Source organism: Vicugna pacos, chromosome 22 (genome assembly GCF_048564905.1).
Source record: "Vicugna pacos chromosome 22, VicPac4, whole genome shotgun sequence".
Lineage (NCBI taxonomy): Eukaryota > Metazoa > Chordata > Mammalia > Artiodactyla > Camelidae > Vicugna > Vicugna pacos.
In genome coordinates, this window is record NC_133008.1 from 4233758 (window position 1) to 4253509 (window position 19752).

The following is a 19752-nucleotide window of genomic DNA, read 5'->3' on the forward strand; positions in this document are numbered from 1 at the left end:
ACAAGGTGCCTCTAGGGCGGCCACACTAACAAGCCCTCCCCATAAGGAAATCCGGCATCCACACTAGCCCTGCCGTCCTCAAGCAGCCCCGACGCCCCTCTCCCTGCGTGTGGATGGTCTTCTAATGACCCCCCAGTTGGTGGCACCCTCCCCCTCTTCCCCGCTACACACACACACACACACACACACACACACACACACACACAGAGCAACGGCAGCCTTCACAAATCACAAATTTGATTACATCACCCCCACTTCAAACTCTTCAGAGGCTCCCTGGTGGAATTCTAGCCCCACCCCAGACACTGCTCGCCCAGCCTCACCTCAGTACACAGGTCCCCAGTGACCTCAGGGGCCACCTGACCTGCTCCTAATTCCCACTTGCCTCCAGGCTCATTTTGACTGTTTCCCAAGGAAGCCTTCCCTCCCTCCAAACTCCACAATTTGTTCCTCTGTTCCTAGAACATTCTAGCCTAAGTCAACTTCTGACACTGCTAAGCTCTCAAGAAGCAAATACATTTTGCTAACTAATGTGGCTCCAACCTCTCTCCCCTAGACTCACAGAAATACCCGTGTTATGAATAAATGAATGACGGGGTTGGTTTCAAAGGGACAGACATACCTGCTCTCACCCGTCCCGACCCTCTGTCTGTAGAATATCAGAAGCAAAACCAGAAGTATCTTTCCTGACGGTCACTTTCTAATGACACCCTTCACTGCCTACTGTGTCAGTTCTAGTAAAACCCAATTTCTTCCAAAGACCTCCACCCCGCACTCTCTCCAGTGTCCTCCCCAGCAGGGGCACCCACCACCCTGGACCACACAGGGCATTCTCCCCTGGTCCCCATGCCAAATGCCTCCAGGCCTCTGCCTGGGCTGCACCTGTGACCTGAGCCACATTCTTGACTCCTTCTCCTGGCTGACACTTACTCTGTCCTCACAACTGAATGTAGGGCCCATTTCTTCCAGGAAGTCCTCTCTGATAATGTCCTTTAGGTCTCGGCTGGGCTCTATCTATAGCAGAAGTACATGGTGACCAACAGGGTGTTTGCCCGCTCCTTTGAGACCACGAATTCTTGGGGGCCACGTGGGAAGGAGTGAGAGATTACAAGAGGGGTGGGGGAAGCAAAAAGCAAAAATCACAGCCCAAGTCCCAAATTCAAGGATACCTTCTCAGAAAAAAGTCTAAACTATTTCACATGTGTGCAATTTGTCTACTATTTTTGTGGCTTGTGGACAGCAAGAACTTGGTGTTCTAGTCCAAAGCCCAGATTACATGCAAAAAATGTATATATTCATATCCAAAGGTAACCAGAGCTGCTTAACAACAGTTTGCAGTTAGAATTGAAAGGAACTTTGATAAAGGCAATCTCTCTCTCTCTCTTCTTTCTATTCTGGCATCATGTAATTTTAGAAGTATTTGCGTGACTAAGAGATGGCTACAGCCTGTGATACTGCACTGCAGTGTTTGGGGCTGAGGAAACCCAGATTATATTCACTGTGTAAATGCAATCACACCAACACACTGATAGGTGCCGTGTTGGTGGAGCTGACGTTCCAAAGCGGGCAACCTTATGTTGTAAGAGAACTCTAAATAGAAAGTAAGAAATGCAATGTTCTGTACTCAATTTCATTTGTTATATGGGCCATTAACTGAGAGTATATCTTGACTAATGAAACCCAAAAATAAATTGTCAACGTCAATTTTCTTCATCTGACCGTTTTATGCTAACTTTGGATATCAAACCCTCACTCCATAAGTAAAGATCAGGTTTACGCTGCAGCACACCTACATCCCGTGGAAGAAAGCCAATCAAGGGATAACTGGAGAGTTTCCCTCCAGAAGCTTCTAAGTCTGGCTTTGCACCTGTACGTCATTTGCCACCACGTCATCCTCAAAGGAGTAAGACCTTACCTCTGTGGGGCGAAAAGCACTGCGTTGCTTCAGAAGCATCAAAGAACACTGAGCTTTGTGAAACAGTCCTGAGGCACTTAAATCGCACTTTTTCTGAAAGGCTCCAATACTGACCCACTTCACCATTCCAGGCATAACAGGGAGGTACCGGAATTAGTAGAGAAAACACGCCCTTGAAGTCTGACAAGGCCCTGCTTGAATCCTGCTACAGCATTTACTAGCCACTAAACGGACCAATTCCTTAACCCCTCTGAGAATGCTTCCCAATCTGCAAAACGGGGCTGCCACCGCCCACCTGGGAGTCATGGATATGAATGCAAAATGCAAGTAGGGCGGCCGACTGATACCTGACACTGGGCCTGGCTAGTTTCCCTCCACTGCCCTTCTCTCCCTTTAAACTTGCACTGTTCCCCCGGTAAGGATCAAGCCCCCGGAACAGACTGCCCGTATCTTCTGTGTATCCCTGGATACATGCCTTACACTTAGGAGGCCAGATAAACTGCCTCCTCCCCAGTCACTATCAATGTTCTTAAGATTCTGGGTTTTTTTTATCTCCCGTTTTCAGGGAGACTATTCCAGAACTTTCCAAGCACCATTCTCCAGGTTGGCTCCCCTGCCAGCGCCCATCCCTTCTCACCTCAGATGCTCTGTATGATTGCCTTCTGTTCATGGGAAAACGAGTTCGATAGGATTGGGACTCCCAAGGACTACCCCCTCCCAGACAGGTGAGTGTGACTACCTTCTCCCCACTCCAACTCCAGCTTCTAAGAAGTCTACCCTCCCAGACCCTGCAGCCTCTTTATCTTCCCAAGACACACACCTGGCCACGACCCTTCCTTCAGATTTCTTCCTGGCTGGCCCTGCCCACAGCCCAGCCCCTTAAAGATAAATGGCATTGCTCTGAAAATCCCAAATGCCGCTGACTGACACACGAAAGCTGCATGGTCTGGGCTTTCCTCCAACACAGGCACAGCCATGCCCCCCCCTCAGCCTAAGTCTGCACCTCTCGAGATGATCTAATTCACATGCAAGTCTGTGAACACCAGCTAAGAATGACGACTCCCAACGTGTATCTCTAGTCCGGCTCCTTCACCTGAGCCCCAGTCTCATAGACACGAGTGCCTATTTGAAGTCCTAACTTGAATGAGAAATGGCATCTTAAAAATGCCAAATGTCCACCATTTACTCTGGAATTCGATTCCTGACAGGTACCTCCCAGGCTCCCCATTTTAGTAACAGCCCCAGCACCCACCTATGTGTTTGAGGTCACATTCAAGTTCCCCTGTTCCCTCCCCCCAGCCCTGCCCTGGAATCAGTCCTATTATTTCCGTCGCTAAGCCCATCTCAAGTCTGGTTCTGCAGGGACCATGGCCGGAAACCCACAAGCTCACAGCATGGTGCAGTGAGTCACAGTCCTCCGAAGGGTGCTCCCTGGAGGGGGAGGCATCTCCTGGCACGGTTCACCTCAGAAGGCACTAGATTCTCACAATGGAGGCCCAGGAGAAGGGACTCAAGGTTCTCCCGTGGTCTGAGCTTTGAAGGGCCCAAGGTCTAGGGAAGCTCCTAATTAACAGACACACTTGCCAGTGATCAGATGAGGATGGAGGATCCCAGGAAAGGCTGTTCTCAATCCGACCCCTGGGCTCTCGGGAGCCACGGAAATGGCCTGTGTCCAGGGCACAGCCCAGCCATCACAGATCCCAGCCTGCATTTGCCAACCCAGACAGCCTGGACTCCATCTACTTGCGACACTTACATCTGTTCTGTTCCCCACACAGAATGTGATGGACTCATTCAGATATTCTGACTTGTCTCAAGCGAGACAAATTCAGTGAAAAATGAAGTGTCCACATTTGGACCAGAGCATGAAAGGGGAAACAAGGCCTCATGGACAGCATGATGGTGGTGGCGAAACCCTTCCCCCAGGTGAGATGAACCAGGGTAGGAGTGAGAATCCAATGTCCTAGGTCTACAGAAGCATCTTCCTTCACGGCTGACTGGGGTGTTGGAGACTCATTTCCGCAAACTAACAACAAGGCCGACAGTGGTGGACGTCAGCTGCAACAGACACGGAGTAAGCTATTTACTGTCAACATGGGTTAAAAGTAAAGGCCGTGGCAGGGAGTCCTGCACGGCTGCTGAGGCAAACCACAGACCCGGCTCTGAATGCCCACTGGCTGAAGCAGAGAGGAAGCTACGGTCCCCTTTAGCAGTCCCTGTGTCCACCAGATCCAGGTGAGCCAGCTACTTAGGAGAAGGCCATGTAGTCCTGATACTCAGAAGAACCAGCCTCGGAAAGGAAAAAAAAATAGTGGCATGGATTTTAGACCCAATTCTGCCCCTTTATAAAGGCAAAGTAAAGTAAATGGCACGGGGAAGTTGAATGCAAAAAAGAAAAATTATATAACAAAATGATGACTGCTTCCACCAACAGCGTCCCCTGCAGCTGTTCACCCCCGGGCCTGCCACTTCCTCACCAGTGACCGCCGGCCAGGAAGCGCCGTCACGCACGTCACACAGCGACAGCCAGGAACCGTGTGCCGAGCAGGTTTGTGTAAAAGCAGGAATTGAGCAAGATCCTGCAGAATTTGACTTTACAAGTTTAAATACTCCATGAAAAGAATCCCTCAGCAATCGCCTAAATCAATTCGCATCTCACTTCTTCAAAACACTCAAAGAAATTTAATAAGGGTGCTTTTGTCACCAAATATAAGGAAGACCAAACAGGTTTCTCAAAGCAAGGATTTTAACAGGTATCAAACTCCAGTGGGTGATAGGCTAACAAAGCAAAAATTCCAAAAAACTAGAAAATAAAACGATGACTAGGATAATACACGGATCAAGGCAGCCATAAAGTTTTTGCTTTTTAAAGAGATGGAGACAGTACGGAGGGCAATCTGGCTATTTCCAATGCAGGGTTTGAACAGCCCACATTTTCAGACGCAACAACATGCTCACTGGGCAGTACAAGAGAAAAAGGAATAAAGAAAAAGGAAAAGAGGAACAAGAGAAAATTAGAAACACACAAAAACAAAAATGATTTTTACAGCATGTACAAGAATTTATGTGAGTGTGATGAGGACAGGGACGCGGGGACGGTGAGACCACCCTCACCTCCTGATCCAGGAAAGGCAGGGGCCTGAGGGTAGTGGCGCTGCCGGGGGAACCCAACGTGGTCAGCACCCCTAACCAAAACTCCACCTACACGCGTCTAGGCAGCTTTTGAGCTACAAATTATGGTCGCATTTCAGGCTGGACAGTTTTACTCACTTCCACCAAGAGAAACAAGAGAGAATTAGGCTCTGCTCCTGCACCAAAGCATTGTTTAAAAAATTAATGACTGTGGAATAGTAAAAGCAACAATGGAGTAAAAGTGACTGGAGGAGAATGTGCTTGACCCGAGCTCACAGACCGCGTTATCTCACTGACTTTAAGAAGCTGGCTGAGCTCTTATGGAACCAGAACAGACAGACCCACAAGAAGGGAGGTTTAATGTGCTGCTGCATTTGGTGCCGAGAGCCATGCCTCGTACACGAGGTTCTCGGTAAACAGTGTTGACAATGTCAACCACTATGGGCTAAACACACATCCAGCTACTCCGCCAAATCCCAAGGGCAGACTTCAAAAAGCAAAAAAAGCTGGCATTCTCTGGTGGGTCTGCAGATTCACAGCCAAGCAGTTGCTGAGCAAAAATGTCACCAGTGCCTCCTATGACAAAAGAAGAGGCACTGGCCTGGGGGCTGGGGCAGGGCTCCAGGCTTCCACTGCTCATCCACCAGCCTGTCCATGGGGAGAAGGTGGTCGCTGCTTACTTTGTACCGTTGCACCTACCTTGACTGATGCCTGGGGCCTCAGCAGGTGGTGACATGTGAGGTTAACGGAGCCAGCCTCGGTATAGCACAGTGCTGGCAGCTATGCCGTCAGCAATGCCCAGGCTCTTAAACTTGCCAGCTTATTTCCAAGAAGCAGAAGGGGAGTGCGGGCGTGTAGATCACAGGGCCCTGTGAGGACAAGTACAGATCATGGCCACGACATGCCTCTCCCCTTCCTTAAGCCATAGATGGATGTCCGGGAGGAACAGAAAATTCATCCAGAGCCCACTAGTTGGGCTCTCGCAGATGGGACTCGGGTACCCTGTGCCTCTCACTCACAGGCCTGGTCTGGACATTCTTTTTTTCAATTCTCTAGCATCTTCTCCTCCAACTTACCAACAACCAGAAAGTAGGATCTGATCTTAGGTAAGTTCAAGAATCACAGAGCACCGCTTTCACAGCAGGCCCGGCAGCACGTGCCAGGTCCTCTGACCGTCACCTGTGGGACCGCCATGAGCGCCTCCAAACTTAAGGCCCGAGGCTGTAGGCCGGGGGGACACAGCTTCCCTCACTCTACCCAGCAAAGGGGGACCACCTCTCGACAAAGGCATCTCACCCTATTCTGCCCGAGGGACAGCACGAAAGATACACGGGGAAACAGAGCAGAAGGTGCAGGGTAGACAGCCCATAAGAGCTCGTCTACACTTCCGAGGCAAAGTGGGGCCGTTGACTTAATCACAGGGACAAAGTGAGAATGAACATTTCCCTGCTATGTCCCATACACCGTGATACGCCTCTCCCTGTGTAAGGAGTTCATTCGGAAGTCCCTGGCGGTGTTTCTGATGTCCTAAATTGGCATGGTAGCTGTCGGGCAGGAAGAGAGTGCCTGAGCCGAACAGGTGCTGGGCCTGGGAAGCAGGAGACACCGGCTCCAGCTCCAGCTCAACCAGCGCCTCGTTCTGCCTCTCGGGATTCAGCATCTCATCTATAAGCAAAGGGATGAGACTCTCAGGACAGGCTGACCAACAGAAATGAAATGAGAGCCATATAAAGAAAGTTTCCCAGTTCCCACGTTTAAAATGGTAAATAAAGTAACAAACCAACAAACAAAAAACAAATACTAGAAACTGATTTTAAGAACAGATCTTACTTAATCTACTGTATGTAAAATACTATCCTCTTGACATGTAATCAATACAGGAAGTAACGAGATAGTTTATATACTTTTACTAGACAATCCTCAGCGTCTGATGTGCATTTGAACTACAGCACATCTCAGCTCAGTCCAGCCTCTTCCCCAGTGCTCCTAGCATCAGTGGGTGTAGCTACTTTATTAGACAGCAACTCCAGGGGTCCCACCATGGTCCTGGAGTAAAAGCGGGAGTAAGTGTCCACACTAACCCTAAAAGGATCTCTCTGAAACAAAGGCGGATTCACTTTGAAATGTCTGTAAACCGGCGGGCTGCACCTCCCTCCCCTCTTGGCTACAAGACAGTCCTCTTCCTTGCTGATCCCTTTCTGGATGTAGGGAAGCAATCCGGCACACACCCAGGGTGGACTGGCCTCCAGGTAAACTTACCTGCTGTCTGTGTCCAGTCCCATGATGTCCTCCTTCTCAAACGGGATGCAATGGAGGGGGATCTTGTCCCCAGACTTCTTGGGGTCCCCATCCAGCCACTTGGACTTGAGCAAGATGAAGAGTGACTCAGTGAAGTCCTCGATCCTCTGCTTCACCACCCTGCAGGCCTCGTAGATTGAAGGACACATCGGTGCGCGGCTGCTCGGCTACCTCCCCATGCAGCACAAAGACAAAGAGCTGAGAGTCATTAAGCTTGGTGCCATACAGCTCCTCTGCACGTGGAGCTTCTCGAAGGCATTGGCAGAGAGACAGTCAGTAATGGTGACAATGCCCACGACCTTGCGGTGGGTCTGGAAGACGCTCCACCCATTCCTGGGCAAATAGTGGTGCCTGTAGTGGATACAGAGTGTCCACTGGGAGCCGCATGGGCTGATATGGCTCACCAAGGTGAGCAGCTCATAGATGCAAAAGAAATTCTCCTCTGAGATGATCCCCACGGGTTGGACCACAATGGGAAGAGTCTGGTGGTCCTCAGCACACTGCACGTAGTCACGGATGCTCATGTTGCAGGCCCTGCTGAGAGGGGAGAGAAGATCGAGGTACATAATATGCTCTGTGCTGCGGGCCCATCTGGGTTGTGGCGACCTGGTGTGTACCAGCCAGAAGGCAAGGGAAGCCAAAGCAAATCCAGGGGTATAGTTTGTCCTCAGAGTCTGCCCATGGCTACTGTAGCTCAGATCACATTACAAAGCTTTTGGTCTCGGCTTCCTGCCCCTGCAGAGAAGGGTCATTTCTTATTTTCTTCTTCCAAGCACCTAGCAAGGCCCTGATGCAAAGTCACTGCTCAAAAATGCTGAATAAAGAAATGAACAAAGAAAATACTTTCCCCAACCTCCTTCAGCAGAATATAAAGAAAAGGACCACAGTAGGATGAAAAGATCTGGATTTCTATCCAATTTATTTGAACCCCTAAGCTTCATAATAATGGATAAGAAAACTTGCCTTGGGGAGGAGGGTACAGTTCAGTGGTAGAGCACGCGCTTAGCATGTACGAGGTCCTGGGTTCAAATCCAGTAACTCATTTTAAAGTATGAAACAAATAAATACACCTAATTACCGTCCCAAAAAAAATTTTTTTAATTCAAAAGTCAAAAAACACCTTACATTTGACACAACATTGTAAACATGACTCTACTTCAATTAAAAAAAAAATCCTTGCCTTACAAGAATATATCTGGATTATGGAAGTTTGCAAATGTAAAACGCCTAGGGTACCACCTGCATAAAAAGAGGTGACTGTACAAATTTACTATTCCTCATTTATGAGCTATACTTCCTTTGGGGGGGTTATAACCTCTCAGAGCTAATTTTCTCAGATTAAAAAAAATAAACATTACCTGATTCTCAGTACTGCTGAAGAATCAGATAAACCTATGAAAGCATCTGACCCACAGAGTTTACTCAATAAATGTTTGTTGAATGAATGAAAAAACAAGCAAAGTGAATGCTGCTCCCTGCCACAGACTATCATAATGGTACTGCCTGGAAATCCCAAGTCAACGTTCACCAGACTCTGCACTAACCATGTGGGTGACCTGGGCAGGCCTGTGTGCTTCTCTAAGCCCCAGTTTAATCGTGAATAGAAATGAAGGCAATAACACAAACCTCAAATTGTTAGTGAGTCAGTAATGAATTGTACCCCAACATTGCAAGATGGAACCATTAAGGAAAACTGGGCAAAGGGTTCATATGCCCTCTCCATATAATCTCTTACTACAACATGGGAATCTACATTACATCTCAAAATAAAAAGCCTAATTTTTTAAAGTGGTTATTGAGGTTACGTGAGCTCACTGTCTCAAATAAGGAACACACAGTACAAATAGGACAATGCCCAGCCCATGAGATACACTCAGTTAACATTCCCACCGAACCCACTGGTACCTCCAACTTCAGAGCAAGAGGATGGGTCCTCGTGGCAACAGGCCACAGCACCTGAAGCTAACAAAGCTAATGGTGCCCACTTCAAAGGGCCCCGTCACCAACCTTGTTTTAATTTTCTATTTGTAATTTTTTTCTATTTATTAAATAGAAATTCCCAATTGCATAGCCTTCACCTGACCAGACATCATGATGGCAGCCCGTCAAGACCTGACCACAGAGATTATGATGGCAGCCCTTCTTGTTGAAACAATAAAATGAAAAGCCATTTCCAGAAGACCTCTGTGTAAATCTACTAGGGAACTTCATCCTGGACTGAGAGGAAGAGGACTGGGGAGGAGGGGGTAATCTGGGGCACAGACAACTATGGGTCACCTGTCCCACGATGGACTTTAGACTCACCCTCACCCTCCAGGAACTTCAAAATACACACAGACAGAGTACTATGGACAAGATTTTTTTTTAAACAAATCCCTGAATTCCTAGCAGGTCTTGTTTCTACCGAGACACAAATGTCTTATATGTATAATGTTTCACAAAAGCCTTAAAATATTATCACCCCAACTTGACACATCAAGAAACCGAGGTAGAGAAGTTTATCACATTCTACAAAATTAGAGAGAGGACACGTCAGACGCCGTATTTAAATCCAGGCCCCTGCTCCAGTGCTCACACTAGAAAGTGTGACTTACTGCCCCTTTCCTGCCCTCTCCCTGCAATAAATCTCTGAAGAGTCTTTTCTGTGTCATCTGGAATCACAATCACATCAATTTTCCACAAAGGGCTATGTCACTCCTTGGAGGACTTATCAAAATCTTAAGTGTTGGGTTGAGAGGAGAGATTTGCATTCTCTGTTTCTCAAAGGAAACATGGCTTTAAAAGAAACTGAAAAGCACTTATCTAGTCTAAGCCCTCTCATTGTGCAGAGAAAGAAACGGAGGCTCAGAAGAGATGAGGAAAGGGCCTTATTAACAAATATTGCCTCAGCACAGCACCAAGCCAGCCCTGGGCACTTGTGGGGGAGGATCTGAAAGGCCCAGGAGAATGAGTGTTAGAAAACAGAAAGAGAAGAAGCATACAAGTCCCCGTCTCTACACCACCATACCATGAAGTTCCACCAAATTACCCAGTATGGGTGCAGCCAATATTAAGGTGGGCTAAACAGGTTATAGAAACCTGGAATTCTCAACCATAGTGGAAATTCCAACATTTACTGTGCTTTTTTCCCAATTCAAGCATCAATTCAGTGGGCACTCTGTACCAGGGACTACACGAGGCCTGGAGTTCTCCCAAATACAGATCTCTATTACCACGTGTGCAAACCACATAAAGGCCACCAGAAGAAAAGCACCCACAATAAGATGGAATTACTGAAACTGAAAGCAGCCAAAGAGCATATATTACTAGGAAAAACGGTGCTCCTAGAAATGGACTCATGGTCATAGAAAGCAAACTGTGGTTAGCAGGCAGGAAAGGGGGGATTAACAGATACAAATTAGTTAATATAAAATAAATGACAAGGACCTGCTATATAACACAGGGAACTATATTAAATTTCTTGTAATGAGTTGTGCTAAAAACAATCTAAAACATATTTATATACATATGCATATGTTTATAACTGAATCTCTGCTGTACACCTGAAACTAACATTGTAAATTGACTACACTTAAATAAAAATTAATTTTACAACATAAGTAAAAATAAAAGCAACGCCATTAAGAAAAAATAAAAGAACTCTCTAATCCCCTAAGCTGTAGGTGGTGAATTCTGGTTGCAAGTACTAAGTCCATTGGATCACTCCAGCACTGGCTGTCACTCTTTCTGAACATCAGAGAGTCACTTGATTCACTGAGGTTACTTTTCTCTTCTGTGAAAGGCTACAGTTGCAACTAACGATGTATAGAATCTCATCAATCACAAGCCCAACAAGTAGTGAGGACTTCCATGGGCCAGGCTCTGGACAGATGAAAAGATAGGGTCACAGATATATTCATGAGTAGAAGAAGTTTATGCCATAAAGACATTAATTCTTCCTGTATTGATAGACAGATTCAATGCAATTCTGATTAGAATTCCTACCAGATTTTTCTTGGAATGTAACAAGTTAATTTATGGTCAGGAATAGCCAAGAAATTTCTTTAGAACCACCACTGGGGAGGGGTGGATAGGTCATTCAATTCCACTGCTCTTTCTGAAGTGATGAAAACGTTCTGGAATAATAATGGTTGCACAACTGTGAATATGCTAAAAGCTGCTGAATTGTACCATTTAAATGGATGGACTTCATGGTGTGTGAACTATATCACAATAACGCTGTTATATGAAAAAACATTTCTCGACAATTATTTTTCTGTTTATACCACTAGTCTTTCCCACAATTTAAGAAAAACAAAAAACCAAAACTAACCAAACTGTGCCAGGAGCTCTTTAGGAATCCAATGTCCCTGGGTCTCCAAGGCCTCTGGTGGTGCTGTTCCTGTTAACACACACTAGCTGGGCTTGACTAGTTAGGGATTGTAACTATCTTTTTAAAATCGATGGTCACACGTTTCACACTGGGAGAGGGAAGGAAGGAGGATGTCACAGACTCATGCCTTCGGCTCATTTTTAACTGAACCAAGCCCTGCTTTCAACACTGTAATCCCTCTCACTATAAAAACACGTGACATCAACAAGCACCACCATCATAACACCTGAAAGTGTTCAAGGTACTTACGTGTGGCAGAAATACTAAGGGAGGAGACAGAAGCTCCCTCAGCACTGGCACTCCCTTTTCCCGACTCCACCAGGAGAAGCTGGGCGTTATAGCCTGAGGCTCTCAGCCCAGGGAGCAATGCCCAAGCCACTGAGCTGGTCCTCAGGGAGCGGGAAATGGAGAGCAGGGCAGCCCCGGGGTCGCGGGGCAGGGAAAGCGGGGGGTGGTGGGACGCGGGCTGCATCCCCGCTCGGAGGCCAGCCCCAGCCCCAGCCGCCAGGCCCGTCCGGGTCCGCAGACCCCGCCCGCCTGGGACACAGCCCGCCCAGGGGCGGGGACGGGCCGGCGGCCGAGGAGAGGCAGCCCTGGAGGAGAGGACTCGCGGACGGGAGAGGGGGAGGGGACGCCAGCAGCGAACTGAGGGCAGCCCGGCTGGGTGAGAGGCGGCAGGGTCACACCTGGCCCTGGACAGCTGTGGCCGGGGCGCCGGGGCAGGTGGCGCCCTGGGGGCCTGGTCCGAGCAATTCAGCTGAACAGACGCTGACTGGCGCCCTGGGGGGCTGCGACAGGCGGACCGCCCTCCCGCAGCCTCCTGACCCCTTTCCCGGGAGCCCCCCTCCTTGCACTTCCACAGCCAGAGGCCCCGGCCCCAGGCAGGAGCCAAAGGCCTACCGGGCAACAGAGCCAAGAAGCCTTTGGGCCGATCCCAGGCTCGGAGATAGAGCTTCCAACGGGCGGACCAGCTGGCACTGACTGCACATGCGCAGGAGGGCCAGCGATCCTCTCTGGGTCCTGGGAGAGAAGGTGGGACAGCGAGGGAGGGAGAAGATGGGAGCGGGTGGAGAGGAGGGGAAATGTGGAGGGAGACAGATGGACAGGAGGAGCAGAGAGATGGGAGGGATCTGGAGAGGGGAGGGTCGTAGCGGAGTTGGAGAGAAAAAGCTTTACCTCTGGGGCACCCCGAAGGAGGCAGCAGACCTGCCTCTGTACCCTTCTGTAACCCTTCAAGGCCCGCAGCTCAAGTTTTGCCTCCCTGATCCAGCCCTCCATCCGATGCTTCTGCAGAAACCCTACGGGGATCACACCCATTGCCCCCACACGAAGCTGGGTTTTCTGTTGCTCTGGGAACAAAGCACCCGCAGGTGTTGTCACTCAGAACTACCTTGGGAAGAGTACATATTCCCCTTTTACACGCTGGGAAACAGGCAGGCAGGATCTCTGCCTTAGCTCCACTGTCCCAGGTTTTGGGCTGGCGGGGAGCGGGAGGTACAAGATCAGAGCCCCAGACAGAGCAGACTGCCTGAGTGTTGGTGCAGAGTCCCCATCCCTCCTGGGTAAACCACACCCCACCCTAGTGGAAACATCAAGGGCTCACAGTAGTTCCCTGGGTGTGGGAGAGCTGTCCTCATGTGAAGGAAAAGTCCAGCTGGGCTAACAAGCTAAGTCACAAATTTAAGTGTGATAAGTGTCGGTTTACTGATCTAAATTCTGCTCGGCTATCTCGTAAATCTGAAGTTTAGTGTCAGTTTATTGGGCTAACAACCTAACTCGTAAATCCAAGCTCAACAAGTGTCAGGAACGTGATCTATTACAAATAGATAAGCTCCAGTGTACTGATTCCTTGCTTTTTGTTCTTTGAGCCTTATTCGCTAATCCCCCCTTACTTATAATTAAGCCTTTAAAACCTCATGTGCATGTCTTGGAGGTGCTCAGAACTTCGGAGCAGAAGCCCCTCTGAGCCCGCCGGCATAATAATTCTGAGTACTCCAACACTCCTATTGGTGCTTGTTTCTTGGCTGGCCTGTTTCCATAACACTCAGCTCCAGTGCCCAGCTTTCTAGGTAGATAGGAGTGTTACCAATTCCAAATTCATTCTCCTCAGTGCAGGACAGGCCAATAAGTTGGGAGACCAGATGTTGGGGCATGGAATAACAAGTTTCTGTAGACCTAGATGGCAAACTAATGTCCTGGAAAACCATCTCCCGAAGTCACAGTTCAGGCTTCTTTCCTACGTGCTTGGTTGTTGCAAACTTCTTAGTGTAGGAATTCCTTCTTGTTAGAATCCTTTGTTTTTGCAGCTATCTGCCTGGGTCAGATCCCTGTAAACCTCCAACAAAACAAACGTTATTTTCTATTCTGCAGTTTTTTATCTTTTAATGAATGAAAAAGTGTTATATATACTTAAACGTCAGAGCCTTCAGAATAGGCTCTCCTGTAAATTTCATGCTCTAGGCAACATTGTTTTACAAGCAAGATGAAGCCTAGGAGACAGAGCATAGGGTTAAAGTCAAAGGAACAGATCTAATATGGAGTCAGATTTGTTCTGTTCTATTACCTGGGCAGAAGCCACTTGAGGATTTAAATCCCTTTAAGTTAAAAATAACTAAAACTTTAAAGGAATTTACATACATAGGTGGGAATGTGCAAAGCATATCTGGAAAAGCACCCAAAGGATAGTAAACAGTGGCGTTTCCAGAGACAGCTGAAAGAACAGAGGATGAGGGAAAACTTCTTTCACTTGTGTATTTTTGTGCTCTGAGTTATTTTTAACCATTTGCTTGTATTTCTTTTTCAGTTAAAAAAAAAGTGTAATGGAGCAAAGGAGTTACTACCTTAGCAAATACAAGAGCCATGGAATCACTGAGTCATCAGTTTTGATTTAAGTCAGAAAGCAATTATTGACTCTCTCCAATGTGCTCAGTCCTGTTTTAAGACTTCTTTTATTATTATTATTATTACTATTATTATTACTATTACTATTATTACTATTATTTTATGAAATAATAACATGGTATACCTCACCCCTGCCCAGGGCTGGTGGAAAACCAACTGAGTTTTTATTGAGTTGTTTTCCAAGGAGTAGAGATGAGGTATAAACAGAACACATCTTCAAGGCAAAACAGGCAGAGTGCTTTTCCAGCAGGCCAGAGAGCTATGAAGGGTTTTCAACAGAGGCGCCCAGAACCTGAGAGAGAAAGCCTCCAGGACACTACAAAAAGCTGCCCAAACTGCCTTCTCCATGGCACTACTGAAATAGGAAAGAACAAATCTGATTCCATATTTGATCTGTTCCTTTGACTTTAACAAGCCAAGTTAATATGCTCCGGTCTTTTCATGGGTTATGATGTCATAGAGGAGATGGACAGGTCAACAAGGAACCACTCTGCCGTGATCACAGAGCCGGAGAAAGGGATGGGCAGCAAAATGTATGATGCAGCCTCAACTGTGCCCGTGCTTCTAGGCAGGTATCCAAAGTCACCTTGACAAGGTGTCAAACACTTATGCCCACGTCCTCATCAACAGACATGTATTAAAGAGAAATGGAAACATATAAAAGGCCAATACCCTTGCTGGGTACACCATCCAAAGAGCAAAGTCACAGTTTGACAACTGGCCATCTCGGTTCCCTGAGATTCATTCTTGGAGAACCTTAAAAACCACTCCTCTGTCCTCAAGAAGTGCTGCATATTTGTCCTATCTTTGGCTCAGGGATGGAGCACGTTCAAGTGAACTTTAATGTCTGCACAGATTTGACTGTCTTTCTCCAGGTTCATTTGTCCATTCCAAAGAGGCCTGAGCTAAGTCCTTCCTCCGTAAAATCTATTCCCTCCAGTGACAGCTCATTGAGCCTGCAATTAAAAGCCAAGTGAACAAAACTGTCCTCAGCTAAAAAGTTCACCCACCCTTCACTGCTTTCTTAAACACCTCTCCTGGCTAATTGCAACAGACTAACAACTCCCTCCACCAAGCTACCCAACTATGTAATTTTGTCTCCCCAAAGAGAAAGTAAGGTCCATAAAAGAGGAGACAACTACATAGTCACCTCTGAAGTCTTAGCATATAGTAATGTGAATAAATAGAACTATGATTATTGCTACTTTCCTTTAAAACTTTCTGGTTATTTGAATGAGACCTTGGAAGAGAGGTGTTTGCTGTCCAGTATCTTGATCCACAAGACTCTGGAGGCATTTTTCGGAATGGCTGTTCACTGATTCATTCAAAACACAACTTATCAATCAAGGAGTAGCTGTGGTTTTCTGCCAGGAGTTTGTGGTCACTCTCATGCCAGAACAGTTTTAAACTATATCCTTACTTTGGATTTGTTATTTTTCCCCTCTTCCAACAAAAATGACTTTCGTTACTTTCTTGCCTTGAGGAATTTTTTTCCTATTTCAACCTTTAGTAAACCAAGATACTCGGGATGGGCTTGGCCCATAATATGATAACCCATCTACCTCCTTGTGTGAGAGGCCTGGGGCTCAACTCCTGCCCTCCTGCCAAGGCAACTGAAAATCAGTTCAGGAGCCAACCAGCACCCCAGGGTTTCTAAGGCTCGTGTATCTCCCAGAATCCCTGCTTTCTCGTTTGTCTTGGCTTCTGAGAATTTCCCCTCACTTTCTTGACAATTAGTTGTGCAGCTTGAAAGATGAGGAAGGAAGGTTTTATTTCTTAATCAGCATTTTAAGGAACTTGTGTAATGAAGGTTTTCACGAGTTTCTAGAACCCTCCATTGCCGAGACAGAAAACACACTAGACATTTTTGAAATTTAGCTCTCATGTGCATTTTTTCTTTGCTTTTGTTTTCTTAGCTGTTAAGAGAATTTTTAAATTAAAAAAAAATAAGGCCCCAAATAGGATAGAACATTGAAGGGGCAAACAAAATTAAAGGGCAAAGACAGAAAAATGATAACTACTCTACAAAGTTAATATAATACATACACTATCAGATCAGCAATTCTCAGTAAGAGCTAATTGAAACATGACCATGAGGAAAAATTTCTCTCCTGTCAGGATATGGCCAACAGAAAATACAATTAAACCAACAAACTAATATCCTAAGTCTGGCGAGGTACAGAAAGCTACCAGCTAAATGTGCCTTCTTCTGGAAAAGAGGGAGACTCACCAGCTCATTTCTCTGGAGCCTGAGCCCACGGGAGGACGGTGAAGTGAGCTCTGTAAGTACCCAATTAGCAAAGTGAGTGATGAATAAATAGAAGTGAGCTTTGTTGACAGAGATGATACTACTATTCATTTGTCCTGTAAAGTATGACTTCACATTCAGTGATCAATACTTCGGCGTCCTCAGGGGTTGAGATTATAGGAAAATGCACAGCCTGGGCCCAGACATCCTCTTTCAGCTCGTGACACTGCACTTAGATGTCTCAAGGGCCCCTCCAACTCCACCTGCAAAGAGCTGACTTCACGGTGCTCCTCCCATTGCCGTCTTGCCCAGGGCACATGGTCGGGTGGTAAGGTCTCCCTGCCTCTCCCAACTCAGGCCCATCACTCACAGATGTGAATGGACCCCTCCTTCAGGGCCCAGATATCCTCAGTCACCGAGTCCCACCACCCTCAACTGACCTACCAGATACTCACTGGCACTCACTCAGCACGGACTCTGTGCTGAAGACCATGCTGCACACTGTGAACACGTTATTTCACTGGATCTCCACAACAGTCCTGGGAATTAGGTACATCACTGCTTCAATTGATAAGATAAATTGTTTCACTTCCTTGAGTGCATTATCCAAAGTGACACGGCTACTGAGCCACAAGCCTGGGACTGAAAACCACTTGAAAATTGAACACTGCTTCACCTCGCAGCCACCCTACTCTGACTCATCACGTCACCTCCTGCCAAGCCTTCTAAATGTTTCCAAGCACACTACAAGACAAAAGTGAACTACGAGAGCACCCCACTCCCCTACTTAAAATCTGTCAATGACGGTCCACTGCCCATAGGAGAAAGCCCCACCGGGCCTGAGCACAACCCAACGGCCCGGCATCCACGTTCCCTGCGCGGCCACGCTGCCTCACCCACCATGCAGCTCTACACGTGCCGTGTCCAGGACAGGGATGCTAACTCCACACAACCCAGGGCTTGTCTCACACGAACAATGATCACCTTCTTCAGTGGTCATCTTCTTCATTGCTGACTCTCAGAAAAATGTTTTCTCAGGCTGAATCAAAATCTTTTTCCTTACAACTTCCCATCATTGATAATGAGCTCCCCACAAAAGAGAGAAGGCCTAATTCTTAGTCTCCTTTTCTGTAAAGTGAGAATAACAAGGAAATATGTGAGGTTTTAAGAGAAATAATATTCATGTGAGGCTGAGGGACAATTCCATTATACAGTAAGCACTCAATATGTGCTTACTTAATATTAGTAAGAATATATTGCATTCCAGCTACCTTCAATCAATGTTTTATGACTTTGTCCAACCGACTGCTGACAAACTGTTGGACGAACCCCTTTGAGCAGATCAGCACAAGCGTACTGGGAGAGGTAAGCGCTGACTCCAGTTACAGCTGCAGCCACCCAGCACTGCGGGGCGTGGGCAGTTTGCTCAAACTCTTACATGTTGCTTGAGCATTTAGTTGTCATTATTGAATAAAGACAGGTGTTCTTTTGTCAAACTCCTGAAACATAAATCTTCAGAGATTGATGCAAATTAACTTTCATGTACAACACTCTCACTAGAAATTATTTGAAAATTATAGTCTTAGCTCCTCTGCACATCAAAAGGGCATGTTCTTAATGTATCTGACTAAATACACCTTAAAGGGTTGTTTAAAAGAAATTAAGAAGAAGCCATCCTGAATAAGCTCTCATTATCATCTGTACAAAGCCCCACCCAAGGGTCTCATTTCTCACTTCCACATAGGTGTTCAGGTAGCTTAACTTGGGTCTTGGTTTCTTATAACACGGTGCGGGGAATAGTTGTGGATAGATTTATGTAGCAAGTATATACTTAGGGTATTTGCTGTGAAGGAATTCTAGAAATAAGAAAATTGATATATTGTCTCACCCATAAGAAACTCAGCCTTTCCATTTACAACAGCATTAAAAATAAAATGAGGGATACATTTAACAAAAATTTACAAGATTTGTACATTGAACATTTGAAGTATCACCAAAATAAATTTTAAAAGATCTACATATATGGAAGACATCCCATTTTCATGGAATGATAGACAATATTATTAAAAATGTTAAGACTCCTCAAAGTGATCTACATATTCAGTGGAATCTCTATCAAAATTCCAGCTGACTTCTTGCAAAAATTGAAAAACTGATCCCAAAATTCATATGGAAGTGCAAGGGGCCCATGACAGCCAAAACAACCTTGAAAAAGAAGAGTAAAGTTGGAGGACTCACTTTAAAGGGTACTAAAATGCTATAGTACTAAGTCAGTATGGTACTGGCATAAGTTAGGTTAAATAAATCTGTGAGACACAATAAAAACCCAGGGGGAAAAAATTTACATTTACAGACTGTTTTCCACAAGGGGGCCAAAAAACCTCCACTGAAAGAATAGTCTATACAACAAATGGTGCAGGGACACCTGGGTATCTGCAGACAAAAGAATCAATCTAGAATCTGAACACCCATATTTTATATAACAAAGAAAAATTAATTCAAAATTAATCACAGACAGAAATATAAAAATTAAACCTATAAACTTTCTAAAAGAAGATAGTATAAATATTTGTGGTCCTATGATAGGCTTTGGTTTCCTAGATACAATACCAAGAGCACAAGTGATAGAAGAAAAAGGCAGATAAACTGGACTTCATCAAACTTAAAACCTTTTTCTTACAAAGGACATCATCAAGAAAGTGAAATTACAGGGGAAATGGGTATCTCAAGTGATAGAGTGCGTGCTTAGCAAGAAAAATAAAATAAATCAATACATCTAATTACCTCCCCTTAAAGAAATTGTTTTAATGTTTAAAAAAATATAGTGAAAGGACAATGTGTAGAATAGAAGAAAAATTTTGCAAAGCATGTAGCTAATAAGAGAGT

The 19752-nt window shown here is 46.0% G+C and overlaps 1 long non-coding RNA gene across 1 annotated transcript in view; it reads right to left on the bottom strand.

Annotated features, from left to right (window-relative positions):
- Positions 1 to 19752, bottom strand: part of LOC140688386 (uncharacterized) — a 139099-nt gene that overhangs the window by 49399 nt on the left and 69948 nt on the right. Inside the window, exon 10 of the long non-coding RNA XR_012063030.1 lies at positions 7307 to 7882. This is a non-coding gene — a long non-coding RNA (uncharacterized lncRNA). The remainder of the gene's footprint in view (positions 1 to 7306; positions 7883 to 19752) is intronic.